Source organism: Monodelphis domestica, chromosome 7 (genome assembly GCF_027887165.1).
Source record: "Monodelphis domestica isolate mMonDom1 chromosome 7, mMonDom1.pri, whole genome shotgun sequence".
Taxonomy (NCBI): domain Eukaryota; kingdom Metazoa; phylum Chordata; class Mammalia; order Didelphimorphia; family Didelphidae; genus Monodelphis; species Monodelphis domestica.
This window is the reverse complement of record NC_077233.1, coordinates 100,742,680-100,759,508: the sequence shown is the minus strand read 5'-3', so window position 1 is coordinate 100,759,508 and position 16,829 is coordinate 100,742,680.

Genomic DNA, 16,829 nt, shown 5'->3' with positions numbered 1-16,829 from the left:
TGAGGTGTTATTTCCCTACCCTTACCACTCTGATAGTGTCTCCTTCTGTGTACAAAAATATTCTCCTTCATTTCCCAGGAGCCTGCATTCTATCTCTCAGAGGACACACCTCAAGTACCATCTCCCATGCAAGAAAGACCTTTTCAGATTTCCTTGGTAACTAATGTTATCTTTCTCTCCATATTATTTCCTGTTTAAATATTTTATCTTCCCCCAATAGAATTGGAACTCTTTGAAAGCAGAAAATGGTTTGTTTGGGGGCTTGCTCTTGTGGTTGTTGCCATTGTTATCTATTCTCCATTACTAGGTTAGTTGGTTTGGGTTTTATTGTTGTTGGTTGATTTTGGAGGTGGTGATGGTATTGGTAGTGGTTGGTTATCGGTTGTTGAGTGTTGGTGGTTGGTGGTTGTTGGTGGTTGTTATTTTCTCATTTATTCCCTTTACATAGAACAAAGTCGAATATGCCCTGAATGCTGCCCCAAACAGGTTAAAATGCAAATGGGAAGTATAAAAATACAATTAGCATAGATAATGTTAATTTTTATTTTTAAATTAATATGTAGTTCTGAGAGATCTGTTTCTTTCTGAGTTTGATGGTATTGCCCTAGAAAAGTATTTTTTCAAATCCTTCATCTAATGTTTCCCAAATGTGATTATAGATAAGTGACTTAACCTTTCTGGTCCCAGCTTCCTAATCTGTAAAATGGGGATAATAGTGCTTTTAGTGTCTACACTACACTAGATTGCTATGAAAAATCCATAGAGATAATGTACATGAAGTGCTATGGGAACATTAAGAAGCCACATAAATATCAGCTTTTATTATTACAATGCTCTATTTTATTATTATTATTATTATACTCCATTGCATATTTATAGAATATAATTTTTAAATCCTCTTTCACAATTCATTGGCCAAAACTCAAAGCAATGTTCTGTAGTCAGCAGTTCATATGGCAATCTATTAAGGCCTTCTGTTTGACAACTCTGTTTTCCCTGGCAGTAACCCAATGAGCATTTTCTAAAGCTACACCAACTCTTCTACCAGGGAAGAGAGTTAAAAATGTACATCTTGCTCCCATGGTGAAGGGCACCTGCCAAACTTTGGTGCCATATTCTAAATATTGATTTTCTGTGATGTGCTCCCAGCTAGGACTCAGCACTCTCAATCCCTCCATGTGCTCAGCAATATGTGTGCTGTTCCTGTGTATCAAGCAGCAATCAATCAATAGGTCCTTTTCTTCCTGTATAATTCAAAGATCAAAATCTACAAGGACTAGCCAAGCACGGAGAAACAAACTGGTTGCCTGACATCTGTATAAGCTAGATGGGTAATCTATTGTTCTGCAAGACAGAAAATTAACCCCTGCCCTGTTTCAAGCTCAAGTTTGGTGATATTAATAAAACTCAATGGTCTTTATTAGGCTCTAATCAGGAAGATGACCTAATGCACAGTCAAACCTCATTAAGCTAATAGCAATTTATTCAAAAAAGCACAGAGTTCAACACAACTGCTCTTTCCCAGAGCTGACTGATATCCAAGTCTCTCTGGAGAATTTGATGGGACATTTCTCCAGCATAACTGGCTAGGATTGGCTGGAGGTGGGAGTGGGGGATGAGGAAGTTGGATGTTAGTCTACAGGCATGAAAATTTTTTCTCATGACAAAAATACCTAGACTGTGTGGGGATTGAATCTGTGGTTTTCTGCTATGTTAGTAAAAGGAAATGAGAAAGTGGCTTAGACCTGTTTCATTCTGTATATTCTTCATTATCAAACATAATCATATTATAGGCATTTACTAAATTCAATGAATTAATGTTTTGATTAAACATGAAAATCCTATGCTCTAAACCCATGTTGCCAAACCTATGGCACATTGCCAGAGGGAACTGCTCCCTTTCCCCCTCTCCACTATGCCTGAAGACATGTTTTAAATGACCCACCCCTCTGCCCAGCAGCACAATGGGAGCACTTCCTCCCTCCTCTGTCTGGAATAAGGAGACAGCTCACATGCAGCATGAGGGTACAGTTTTGGCACTCAATCTCTAAAAGGTTCACCATCACTACTCTAAACCATATTATCCTAAGGTATGCAGTAGGTAACTTCTTATATCAAATATGAATTAAAGGTATTTAGGATCTCATTCTCTTTCCACTAAATTGTTTTCCCTCGTACTTTTGAATAGTCGATGAATGTGGTTTACCAATACACTTCCCAAACATATTTAGAGAATCACAGATTTAGCTAGAAATGAAAAGGATCTTTGAGATCATCTAGATCAATTTCCTCATTTTACATATTAAGAAACTGAGGTCTAAAAATATTAACTACTTTGCCTAAGGTTTAACAGCACCAGAGCCAGAGTTACCCAAGTTGTCTGACTTTCAGGGAAGTGTTGCTTCCTCATTTTCTCAACTAATAGCAGAAAGCTTGATTAAAATCACTTGGGGGAAAAACATGTGTCAGCAAAACTCTTGTGAGGCCAAGCATGTGCTGATTAAGCAGCCAGTCTCATGCAGAAGAGACCTCATTATCTTCAGACTGAAGCTGACTCTCTTCTGTGTCATGAATAATAGTTTTACTCTCCTTGGATGAATTTTTATGGGTTTTCAGAAAACTCTTCTAATTGCTTAATGAATGGCAGGAAGGGTACTGGAACAATGAATTGTCTTCATTTCATTTGGGAGAAATTGTGATTTTATGCTTCAACTAAAACATAACAGACCATGACATGAATGTGACATTTTGTGTCTTCCTCAAGTTCTATTGGCAAACTACAGACACAGGTTGGGTCAAAGACCTTTAAGGCTCATGTAAAATCTGAAACAAAATCATAGAATATTTTAGAGTTCACATGACTTCATCAGTCATATAGTCTAAGCCATGCCTGAAAAAAAAAATCCCCACTCCAGTATATCCAACAAATAGTCATCAAATCTCTCATTGAATAATCTAGGGATATGGAAACTCAGTACTTTCCAAGGTAGCCTTTTCCACTTATAAATATCAAAGTTTTTCCTGACATTTGAGCAAAATGTTCAACTTGCACCCATTGTTCCTGATTCTGACTTTTAAGGCAAGTCAAAACAAGTCTGATCCCTCTTCCATGATAACCCTTCAAATAACTGAAGAAACCTATCTAGCCCCTCTGAATCTTCTTCCCAAACTAAACAACTATATTTCTTTCAACCAGTTCCCATATGAGATGGACTCATGGTCTTTACTATCCTGGCTGCCCTCTTCTGAATTCTATCCAGTTTTTCTATATTCTTTCTAAATTATGGTGTCCAGAATTTAATATATTTTGTATGTTTTCTAACCAAAGCAGAATGTCACTTTTTCTATTCCTAGATTCTATTCTCAATAAAACCCAAGATCATGTTAGTTTTTCTTTAAATTGTCCCAATATTGACTCAAATTTGGATTGCAATCCACTAAAGCTCTCCAAAACCTGTATACATTTAATATCACAAATTCCTTTTTTCATATCCTGACCCCAGAGATACTTTCACTTGTCCCACAGAGAGGCACAGAAAAAGTCCTTTCTTTGATGGTGCAAACAAAACATGGACCACTCTAATGAGCAGCACCAAGAAAAAGACATTGGCATAGATGGACTCCTCATTACAATAAAAATATTAAAGGCTGGCTACCAAACAAGGTCAGGTAAAGATTTCCAGAAAGCATCAGTCATCTGCTTCTAGCCAATGCACTCAGAATCTTCTCTGGGAAGTCTTCTTGCATTACAGGAGCATGGTCAATATCAAGATAATCAATGAAACTCCCTGCTCTTCTTTGATTTTTATAGCTATGACTATATGCCAGATCTTAAAGAAAGTACTACAGTGATAACTTTGTCACCTTGACTGCATTAGAATAATTTCAGGATCTGCACAGCACCTTTTGGCTCTGCCTGAACTGATATGGCAGAACCTTACTTTGAATCCAATAAAGGATGCTTACCTATGACACTGCACATTAAAATAAGGACTGTTCTGCTTGACACTAAAGTGCAATTGTTCTTAGGTCACCCTGCCATTAATTTTAAAAAAGGATTAATATTGTTTCATGACTCATCTAATTAATATGGAAAATATATTTAACCAAAGTACAGGGACTCATTTTAAAATGCAACTTTAATTAATACTCTGCAAATACTGCATATTAACCTTTCCAATGACTTTTAGAACTTAACCAGCAATGAAAATTCTTTTTAACCTACAGAATTTGCCATCATCATTTACCCTAGTTTTCTTAAATCAATAACACCTCCTCTTCTAATATCTGGGTATACAGATATAAGATAGATAGCATTATAAATTAAGTGCTATTCTATTATTATATCATGTCATTTCATATTGTTAAGTTGTGTTATGCTATATTATATTTTGTTATTATGATTATTAACAACTGGAATGAAATTTAGTGATCATTTAATCCAACCTCTTCATTTTACAAATGAAAAAATTAAGTTTAGAAAAGGGAAATTATTTGCCTCAGACCACAAAACTTGGACCAGAACTTGAAAGTCTTTTGACTTCAAACCCATTGCCTCTTCCACTCTACCACAAGGTCTTCCACTAAATAGTTGCCTATAACAGAGATGATCATAGATTAAGTCACAAGAAAATCAAAATGCAAAGGAAAGACTGAATATGTTTGACAGTTGAATTAATTGAGATGAAATTATATATAATAATGAAAAGAACTTGGATTGGGAGCTGAGACCTGGATCTAGTCCCAACTCTGCCATTAACTAGCCATGTGACCTTGGAAAGTTCCCTTTATCTATGTGGGGTTGGCTTCAATTTCTTCATCCATGAACTGAGAGTGGAATACTACCTCCCAGGATTTTTGATAATGAAGAACTTTTTACACCTTAAAATTTTCTAGAAGTCGGAGTTGTTTCTAGTTCTGAAATCCAATGAATCTAACCAAGACCTCCTATCTAATTTCCGTTAGGCTCCCACTTTTAGGTCTTTAGATATAGAAGTATATAATTGAATAGTCACATTAAAAACTATCACTCTACTAAGAGAAACAGAGGCAGACCTACTTTCACAGAGCCCTGACTTAACAAATGCCTCTGCTCTATCGCCTCACCTCTTCTCCACCTCCTGCAATCACACTGCATACCATTTCTGGCCCCCTCTAGATGCCCAGGGAAATCCCCTGTCACTGCCCCCATAGAAGATATTGCCAATGGGGAGATGTTTCTTTCCAACAGACCAAGAATATGTATACATTAGGGAAGAATTTTCATCTTCTGAAACATTCCCTTTTTCATTATCAAGTTAATTTTTCAGTAAGCAATGTTTTTAGTAAGTAATCTGAATTATGTCACTATATCAAGTGTATGTGATTTCATTAGTGAAACACCATTCAAATCACAACCCATCTAGCACTAAGTGCATAATTCTCAGAGTTGCTGAAGACTCAGAGGGGTTAAGCTAATGAATGTCAACTTGTGTCACAGCAAGGATCTGAATCCAGATTTTCTTGATGCCAAGCCCAGCCATTCTGCTAGGCTACTCTCTCTGAGTTATTGCTGAAAAATAAGCCTATAGATGAATATTTCATATGCAATTCAGTGAATAACAAGTAAATCCATATTTACTCCAAATGACAAGAAATGAGTGTAAATTTACATAAGCCTATCATTAGATTCTTCATGAAGATGAGGTTTAAATCAAGTAGGTGAGGGGAAAAAGAAGAACATTTCATGCTTTAAACAAATTACATGTTTTTATTAATTAAGAAATATTTTATTTCATTACTATCACATGGAGCATAAATATATTTTCAAGTCTTCATAAGAGTTATTGAATGAAGTTTTCATCCTTTCATCTTCACTAATTTTCTTAAAGCTATCTTTTAAGTCCATTATGATAGATTGGAAATAGATATCAATGCCTTATTATCAGTTCCATAAGAGGCATCATGGCACAGTGAATAGGGGTTCAACCTTGTGCTTCTGGAACCTACTAGCTGGGTAACTTGGGCAAGTCCTTTAACTTCTCCAGAACCTGGGCAACTCTTTAAGTCTATTCATTACAATTGTAATGGTAGACATAAGAAGCAATGATACCAAGTCTTAGCTCAAATTTAACCTTCTGCTTCAAGATTTTCCTGTTTTCATCTCTTCTTATAGTTCCTCCTCCACTTCCTTCTCTCTGAGATTACCTTTTATCTACATTGTTTATATCTTGAATAATGGAGTCTTTTTACATAGTCTCCCCATTAGATCAGGAACTCCTTTAAAAAAAATTTTAGCCCTACCTTCTCTTAGTATCAATTCTAAGACAAAAAAGCAGCAAAGGCTAGATAATCAGGATTAATTGACTTGCCCAGGATCACAGAGCTAGGAAGTTTCTGAGGCCACATTGGAACCCAGGACCTCCCAAATTGAAGCCTAGTACTCTATCCACTGTTCTACCTAGCTGCCCCTTAACTCCTTAAATGTGCAGACCATGTTTTTGCCTTTCTTACCATTTAGTAGAGTGTCCAGAATATAGAGCTTAAAAACTCCTATTGACTGACCAAAAAAAAAAATCAGTTCTATATATAAGCCTGTTACAGTATAAAAGGTCCTGGAATTAGTGTCAGAGAACCTGCACTCAAATCCTGCCTGTGCTACTTAACCAACCATGTGACTTTGATGAAGATATTAACTTCCCTTGGCCCTAGATTTCTCATCTGGAAATGAGAGGCTAGGACTAGATAGTCTTTAAGATTCCTTACAATTATAACTTTGTGATCCTGTGATAATGTAATCATATTTTCTAAATAAAAACTACTTCTTCATAATTACACCTATCCTAAAGTGGAATAGGCTGCCTTTTGGGAGATAATGATTTCCCTACCATGAATATGTATACCAGCACAAGGCATCTTCCTCCTCCTGCTGCCAGTCCAGTTCCTAACTGGGCTGTGAACTTCCAGTGCAAGAAGATCAACTCTCTCTTGGACTTCAAGCCTCCTATCTCCTGCAGAGCCTGTCCTTTGAGAAGAGAGGAGTGGTCGTTCTCCATTCATTGATGGACATTTTCACACTGGGTCATACTCTTTACATCCCAAAACTCCTACTCTCCAAACCCTAGTCCTCTCCCCCTACCACTTAATTCCTCATTCCCATCCCCTTCAACCATCCCATCCCAGATAGCATCCTAACTTTACCCAAACCTTCCACTGTCCCTTCCAGAATGCCTATTCCATAGGCACCAAACTTCCTTTCATCTGAAATCTTTTCCTCTCCCATTCCATCTATCTACTAGCTCTTCTTGAAACCTCACTTCCCCTGATGACACAACTTCCTTGGCCATCCTTTCCAGTACTGGCCGCATCTTCACTCATTCTCCTCAGATGACTGGAAGGGGATTGAATACTCAGTACTCCCCATTGCTACTTCCAGGATCTCCTCCTTCCTCCATTACTTAATAACTCTCTTCCTTTGAAGTTCATGCTCTTTATATCTACCACCCAATCAAAACCCAGGAGTAGCTATTGTCTACAGATTCCCTGTCTTCCTTCCTTCTTCAATGACTTTAATATCTTACTTAAAATTTTTACAACTCCCCAAATCCCTCACTCACTAGGGAGACTTCCCAAATCCTGTACTTACTAGGGAAACTTCAACATACATTTTGATTCTCCCTCCATTATACTAACCATTCAGTTTCTAAAATGATTCACCTTGGAACTACTCTTCCACCCCACCTCAGTTGGATGCAAAGATGAAACATATGGGTTCTATTCCTTTTTCCCCTGCTCTCCTTGGGAAACAGAGCCGGCAGTAGTATTGCTGGATCTAAGGGTATACACAGTTTCATAATTCTCTGGGTTTAATTCCAAATTGCTCTCTAAAATGTCTAAAAAATCAGTTCACAGATACACCAGCAGAGTATTAGTGTCCCCATTTTCCCACATCCTTTCCAATATTTGTCATTTTAGTCAATCTGAAGTGTATATAAGGGAAAAAATGAAAAGTGTATGTGGTTATATCACAGAGCTATATTGTTTGGCATGTCTCGAATCAGTAGTGATTTGGAGCATTTTTTTCATGTATATGGCTTTGATTTCTTTGTCTGAAAATTATCCATTCCTATCTTGTACCTATTTATCAGCTGGGGCATGGCTCTTATTCTTATAAATGGACAAAGTTCCCATATATTTTAGATATGAGACTTCTGAGAAGATGTCTATAAAAATTTTTTTCCACTTTTTCTGTACCTTGACTTATATTTTTCATAAAAAAAAGTGAAGCCATTCACCATGAATTCCTTCTTCCCTCTTTCTCATCTCTAATCTTTCAAGTGCTTTCTGCCACTTTAATCTTACATCTATTTGTTCAAGTTCTCCCATTGCCTCCCAACTCTTTCATCAGATGACCTCCTCTGCGATCCCCACTCTTCCACTTATTTTCAATCTCTCCCTCTCTAATGGCTCATTGCCTACTGCCTCCATACATCCCCATGTCTCCCCTATCCAGAAAAAACCCTCACTTGATCCTTCCTTACCCATTAATAAGAGTTCTATATCTCTTCTTCCCTTTGCAGCTAAACTCCTCAAAAAAGAGTCATCATTTATAATAGATGCCTCCACTTTTTCTCCTCTCTCTATGTAACCTCTTACAATCTGACTTCCAACCTTATTGATCCACTAAAACTGCTCTTTCCAAAGTACTAATTATCTCTTGGTTGCCAGATCCAGTTGCCTTTTCTCAGTCTTCATTCTCCTTGCACTCTCTGCAACATTTGGCACTGCTGGTCATTTTCTCTTCCTTGATACTCCAAGTTGTGGGGCACCACTTTCTCCTCATTTTCCTCCTAACTATCTAACTCCTTCTCTATTTCCTTTGTTGGAGCATCCAGATAAAGCCCTCTAACAGTTAAGTGTTCCTCAGAGATCTGCTCTGGGCTCTCATCTCTTTTCAATCTATACTAGTCAACTTGATTATTTCATGAGTCCCCACAGATTTAATTAATATCGCTATGCCAGTGATTCACAAATCTACCTTTCCTGCTCCAATCTCTCTCCTAATCTCCAGTCTCACATCTCCAACTGCCTTCAGATACCTCAAACTGGATTCCAATAAACATCTAAACACAACATATCCAAAACAGAATTCATTATCTTTCTCCAAGCCCCTCCTCCACTCCTAAATTTCAGATTATTATAGAGAATAACACCATCCTCTTAGTCCTTCAGGTTCACAATCTTAACAGTCATCCTGGATTCCTCACAATCTCACATATCCATGTTCATATCCCCCCATATCCAAGCTGCTGTCTAGATTTTTTTTTTACCTTTCCAACATCTCCCAAATTTGATCCCTTCTTATCTCTAACCCTACCATCACCCTAGTGGAATCCCTCATGCCGTGATTATTTCAATAGCCAGTTGATAGGTCAGCCTACCCTGACTGCCCCCTCTCCAAACTACCCTCCAGATAACTATGAGTTATTTTCCTAAAACACAGGTCCAATCACGTCACCCTCAATAAATTCCAATGGTTTCCTATTGCCTACAGTAATAAATAAAATTCTCTGTTTGGCATTCAAAGCCTTTCATACCCTGCCCTCCTCCTACCTTTCTTCTACCAGGATTCTTATATCTTACTCTCCAACACATACCCTTTGGTCCAGTGACATTACTCTCCTGACTTTTCCACAAACATCTCTTAGCTCCAGACATTCTCTCTGGCAATCTGCCATGGCTGAAATATTCTCCCTCTTCTGCTCTAACTACTGACCCCTCTGACTTCCTTTAAGTCCCTGCTTTTGACAGGAAATATATTCTGTTCTTGGAGCCTCAATCTGGCCACTTTTTCTGAGATATACCCTTAACTTCCTAGTAAGAAGGAGACTCCTTACCGGGGTAACTTAGACTGGGGCATGTGGGATTTTTCTGTAGGTCAGTCAGTGTTTCTTTAACTACATAAGCAATAAGGTCTCAATAAAGTGTTTCTGGAAGTAGGGATTTCCTACCAAAAAATATCCCCACCAAGGAAGCCTTCCCCAAGCTCTCAGCTCCAGTGCCATCCCCAGAAATTATTTTCTATTTTTCCTGTATATAGTTTATTTTGTATATATTTGCTTGCAGTGTCTCTGTCATTAGATGGTGTGCTCCTTCAGGGCAGAAACTCTTTTACCTCTTTCTATATCCCAAGTACTTAGCACTATCCCTGGCAAATTGTAGGCAATTCATAAATGTTTATCAATTGATTGACTATCTGCAGTGCCATAGAAAGGATTCCTGGTCAGGTTCAAAGTTGAGTTAATGGCCTCTAAAATCCCTTCCAGCTCTGTGCAATGCTGATAATAAATGCTGATAATAAAATTGATGTCCAGGAAAAATCTCAGAGGAGCACGACAGGACAGCTTTGAAAGAAAAGAGTGGTCCTAAAGAAGGGGTTTTCAACAAGGAGTCTCCTGCTGTGGAGAAGTTGAGGAGGGGCAGGGACATGCAGAGAAAATAGTGGGAATTATTACAACTGAAACAAAGGAATTGTAAATTCTCTGATACCAAAGACTGTTTGCCAGTTCATTTTTGTAGCCCTAGCACTGAAGTTAGACATACAGTAGGTACTTAATAGACATTTGTTGAATTGACTTGAGTTATTATACAGAGTTAGGAGCCATACTAATTTGAGCTTCCTGTGGAAAACATAGAAGGAAGTTGAGTCCAAAAAAATTAGTCTTCAAGCCCATTTAAAGAGCACTATGGTCTCCACGTTGGAGCAGCTAGATGGGGCAGTAGATAGAGTACTAGGCTTGGAATTAGGAAGACTCTGGGACTCTGGACAAATCACTTAACCCTATTTGCCTCAGTTTTCCTCATCTGTAAAATACGCTGGAAAAGGAAATGGTCAACTATTCCAGTATCATTGCCAAGAAACCAAAAAATCGGGTCACAAAGAGTCAGACAACTAAAACAATTAAGCAGCAACAAATACTCTCTACCTTACTGCTGCTTCATGTTTTCTCACTTTGATGCCTCCATTTTAAAGGCAAATAAATTTTCCTCTACAGTGCCTGAGTCATTTGCAAAAAGAAAAAAATGCCTGAGGATGTTCTATCACATCAAGTGGCTTTCCAGCTAGTGGCATTTGGATTGTCAAAAAAGGTACTTCCTTCAAAGGAAGAAGAAAGAAAAGGTATAAAAGGGCATGAATGAGAGCTAAAAATTCAGGTGAACAGGATTGGACTCAGGAAGCCAATTCTTGTTATGACCAATGCAGGAAATGCCCATAAATGGCTTGTCCTGAATTGGCAATTATTGTAACCATTATCTCCCAGCAACCGCAGGGAAGTTGTTTGCTACTTTTTGAAAGCAACAACAATAATTTGTGGCTCAAATATGACATAAAGTTAATAAAGTGTTTTGAAGGAAAAATCAATAGGGGGGGAAAGCCAGCAATACCAGGGCTTCTCAAGGGGTACCAGGACCCTGCAGAGCTAACTATTTCCACAGGAAATAAAAGCTCATTTATCTTTCCATTGAGACGAGAATAAAAATCAATTGCATGGCAAACTCTTGCAAGGAAAGAAATGGCCAGCAGAGGCAAGAGCACATGGGGATTCCTAGGCAATGATTTCCTTTCACCCAGTATATTCTGCTGGAGGCACAGGCACGGACTGAAAATGAGAAAGGATGTGTTCATAAAAAGGCACTTCTCAGTTGAGCTAGTGATAACTCATGTTCTACCGACACCATGCCAAGAGAAGGGAAAATGAAATATCTATGTTGGGAAAGGATATTTTTGAAGTGCTACATTAATCAAAAGGAAAGAGGCAAAGAGGCAGGAGGTGCATTTCCCCAATATTGCCCAAAGTGGATTTTCTTTGGGCTTGTGGTTTTGTGTGTGTGTGTGTGTGTGTGTGTGTGTGTGTGTGTGTGTGTGTGTGTGTGTGTGCTTGTCAGATTATTCAGCAAGGCTCATAACAGCCATTTTTGGCTATGACGTGCAATCAATGAACTCTAAGTCATGTCTGCAGGACACATTAAACACTGAAGTTATTCAGAAGAGGAACCAGGAGAATGAAGTGAATCATCAACCATGAGATACTGATCATTTTGTTCGTGAGCTTTGACTGCCATTGGGAGGATTCTTATAGATATTAATGTTGGTGTATTGATTTAGTTATAAGAATCCTTGGGGAGTGATCTTGCCTCACTCCTTTCCTCTGGCAGGATTACAGACTGTGACTAAGCCATTCAGAACTGATGGCTACCTGTCCAAATCTTGATGATATCCAGGGATAAAGCTTTCCTAATCCTCCTTGGTTGCTCAATCCCTGTGATTTAAACACCTTTCTGTGAGTATCAGGCTCAGAGAAAAATAAAGGGTCTTGACAGAGAAGGGATCTCTTTTTGTTACTTCCACCTAAGGATTTAGTCAAGTTCCACTTGAATTATTTCTTATAATTATAGCCAGGCCCCCTAGAAAACATTTATAGAGGACATAATCAGAAATACTCTGCCATTTATTAGTTCTTTCAAAGGAATAAGAATTAGACCCGTGATTTCATTGGTATAAGGAACTCACAGGTGAGGAAATTCCCCTACCACTATACACTGGGGCTTACAGTCCTGGAGTGTTGCCTAGAGAGCTGAGGAATAAGAAAATTACTTTCCCAGGATAACATAACCAGTATGCTTCAGAAGTAGGACCTGAACCCAGAACCTCCTGACTTTAAGGCTATTCATTATACCACAACATTTCTTTCCTTTGAAAATGAAGTTAAATTTTATTTTTTTTAATCAATAAAAATCTGCCTTCTCTTCATCCCATCTTCCCCCATTTGAGAAACCCCAGTTATAAACATGTAGTCAAGCCAAAAAAAAAAGTCCTCATTGGCAATGTCCAAAACAATATATATCCATTTGTATTCTGAGTCCATCATCTCTCAGAGGAAAGAAGTAGCAGGTTTCATCATAGAATCATAGTAGGTCATTCCATTGATTAGAGTTCTTGTTTCTTAATGTTACTTATCTTTGTAATATTGCTTTCACTCTATGAACCATTCTGTTTCTTTTTACTTCACTTGCTCAACTCATACAAGATCTTCCCCAGGCTTCTTTGAAACCATCACTTTTACCTCTTCTTACGGCACAGTTGTATTCCATCATATTTATATATCACCTTATTTAGTCATCCCCAATTGGTGGCTACCCCTCAGTTTCCAATTCTTTACCACAGTAAAAAGAACTACTATAAATATTTTTGTGCATCTGTGATTAGATTATTTTACTGAGAATGATTCCCTCCATTAATCTACCTTCTCTCTAATTTCCCTCTCTCCTCTTTTCCTTCTATTTATTTCCCTGTTGGGTAAGATGTATTCTGTAACCAACTGTATGTATCAATCAGTCAGGGAGGCAATAAGCATTTATTAAGCTCCTACTACTATTGTCAGGCACTGTGACAAATTCTGGAGATACAAATAAAATATATTTTCTTTTCTTCCCTTAATCAGTTCAGATGAGAGCAAGGTTCAAGTAGAAATTGTTCCCCACAGTCCTTCCTTCTTGTTTTTATACACTCCATCTTGTGCACCCAGATAATATAATTTGTTTCTATCCTCATTCTCTTTTCTAGTTCTCCTTTGTGTATTCATCTTCCCTTCTCTTTCTTTTTTTAAAGGATCATCAAAATATAACAGAATTACTCCCAAATGCTCTGTCTAATAATATCCCCTCTATGATCCCTGATGATAGAGTCCAAAGAAGGTACATTTATCATCTCTCTATCAGAATGTAAATAGCTTAGCCTTGATAAAGTCCTTTATGGTTGATTATGCATATCCTTCTATGTTTTTCTTACTGCTGTGTATAAATTTCAAAGTTCCTATGAAGTTCAAGTCTTTTTATCAGTTGCTTAGAGGTCCTCTACTTCATTTAAGGTTCATTTTTCCTATATTAGATTATACTCCCTTTTGCTGAATTAATTATTGTTGGTTGTAAGCCTATATATTACCTTCTGAAATATCATATTCCAAGTTCCCCATTCCTCCATAGTGATGGCTGCTAAATTGTATGCAGTACTGATTGTAGCTTCTCAGTACTTGGATTCTTTCTTTCTGTATGCCTGAAATATATTTCTTTTGACCTTAAAGGTATGGATTTTGGCTATGATGTTCCTCTGAGTGTTCCTTTTAGTATTTCTTTTAAGAGGTGACCAATTGATTCAATTTCTACTTTGTCCTCTGGTTCTAATAAATCTGGACGATTTTCCTTCAAGATTTTTTTTTTTAATTTTCATTTTCAGTTCAAAATTTTCTCTCTTCCTCTACTCTGTTAGAATTATTTAATTGGTTTGACTATAAATATTAATTTGGTGGTCACCAGGGATTTAATTTCTAAATTCTAAAACAAATTACTCAAGTAAATGGAATTATGTTAGTTTATTTTACAATAGAGGGAAGATATTAAGGAAGAGATAAAAGGGGAGAGAGAGAGGGAGAGAGAGCTCTGGCTCCCTCAGAGCCAGGTAGAAATTCTAAGCCACAGCCAGGGAAAAGGAGTCTCAAGATGATGGGCCTTTCTTGGAGCTTCACACCTCCATAAAGGCAAGGAAACTAAGTCAGCCTTTACACTCACCACGGTGACCATTTAAAAGGAAAGCAGTCTGAGATCTCCTGCATGAGCTCCTCCAGGGGTCCAGTTCCACAACCAAGTGTCTTCACTCCAAGTCTGAGTGTCTGTCTTCCAGTCCTACTTTGAGCAACTGATTGAAGTCTCTCCTCTGACTTTTCTTCACTCCAAATCCAAGTGACTCATCACTTCCAGTCCAACTCCAAGTGACTGAATCTATGGATTGATTCATCATTGTGTGCCTCTGTTTCCTCTATTTGAAGACTTTTTTCTCTTGTGTCACCTCCCCTAAATTTTTACATCTACCAATCACAGCAGATGCTCCTTTCCAGGACTGCCCACTCAATATATGAAATGGCTGTTCACACCTTTTGTAGCTAGTTAACACCTTTTTGTGGTTAGTTAACACATTTTTGGTTAGTTAACACTTTTTGTAGTTAAAATGGGTAGATCTACTTTAAATACTGACTTAACACTTTGGGTATTAAAATTTAAAAATAGAAAGGGGATTACAATTCAATCTTCCCAATAAAGGAAGAGCTAAGTACCTTCATTGTTACAATCAGGAGACAGTTAAATCCAATCTTCACAACCCCTTCCCCCATCTCATTGAGAAAGTAGGATATATGTTACCTTTCATACATATGGAATCATGTAGAATGTATTTCCACATTAATCATGTTGTTTTTAGAATTCTCCTGAACTTTATCTCTAAATGTCAAATTTTCTATTCATCTCTAGTTTTTTTTTTCATCAAGAATATTTAAAAGTCTTCTATTTCATTAAATATCCATTTTTCTCTTGTAAGATTATACTCAGTTTTTATGGGTAGATTATTCTTGGTTGTAATCTTAACTCCTTGACATTTCAGAATATCATATTCAAAGCTCTCCACTTTCTTAGTGGTAGCTGCTAAATCAAGTATGATTCTTCCTATGGCTCCATGGTGTAAAGATTAAAATTTAGGGGAGATGGGGAGACTGAGGCAGGTAGAAATTAGTTTCTCTCTGCAAGGAGTATTATATTTTTTAGAGGTTTATTAAAGGCTAAAGATTAAAGAATATACAAGTAAGAAACATGTGCCTAGGCCAGAGGCCTAGACAAAATAACCTCACATCACGCAAGAGACTGCCTGCTCCAAAACGGAAGTCCAAAAGAGCCGAGAGTCCGCTCAAAAGCCTTTGAATCAGCTTAAATACCTTCTTGATCTCGGCCCAGGTGAGATTACAAGGCATTCTGGGGAAGTGTAGCAAAGGCTCATGGGGATTGTAGTCCTGTATTCGAGTCTATTTTTTACAATGGTGTTGCCATTATTTCTTTCTGGCTACCTTTAGATGTTTTACCTTGACCTGGGAGCTCTAGATTTTGGCTGTATTTCTGGGAGTTTTTATTTTTGGGTTTCTTTCAGAAGATTATTCTTTCAATTTCTACTTTCCCCTCTAATTCTAAGATAACTATGTAGTTTTCCTTTATAATTTCTTTCTTTTTTAAACACTTACTTCCTGGCTTAATAGTAACTCTGAGCCAGAAGGGCAGGGGTAAGGCAAATAGGATTAAGTGACTTTTCCAATGGTTAGATAGATAGAAAATATTTGAGAAGAGACTTGAACTCAGGTTCTGGTACTCTATCCCCTTAGCTACTTAGTTGCCCCTTGTAATTTCTTGAAAGAGATGTCTACTATGTTTTTTTTTTTTATCAGAGCTTTCTAATAGTCTGGTGGTTCTTTTTTTTAACCCTTACTTTTTGTCTTAGAATTAATATTAAGTACTGATTCCAATGTAGAAAGAGGTAAGAACTAGACAATAGTAATTAAGTGACTTGTCTGGGATTACATAACTAAGAAGTTTCCAAGGCCAGATAGTTCAATAAATCTTAAATTATTTCTCCTCAATTTATTTTCCAAATTAGTAATTTACCTTATATTTCATATTTTCTTCTATTTTTTCAATCTTTTGACTTTGTTTTGTTTCCTGATGTCTCTGAGTCATTAGCATCCACTTGACCCATTCAGTTTTTTTAAACCCTTACCTTCCATCTTAGAATCATATTTAAATTTTATGTATTGGTTCTAAGGCAGAAGAGCAATAAGAGCCAGGCAATGGGGGTTAAGTGACTTGCCCAGGGCCACATAACTAGGAAGTATCTGAAGCCAGATTTGAACCTAGGACCTCCCATCTCTAGTCCTGGCTCTCAAACTACTGAGCTACTCAGGTGCTTCCCCCCCCCCCCC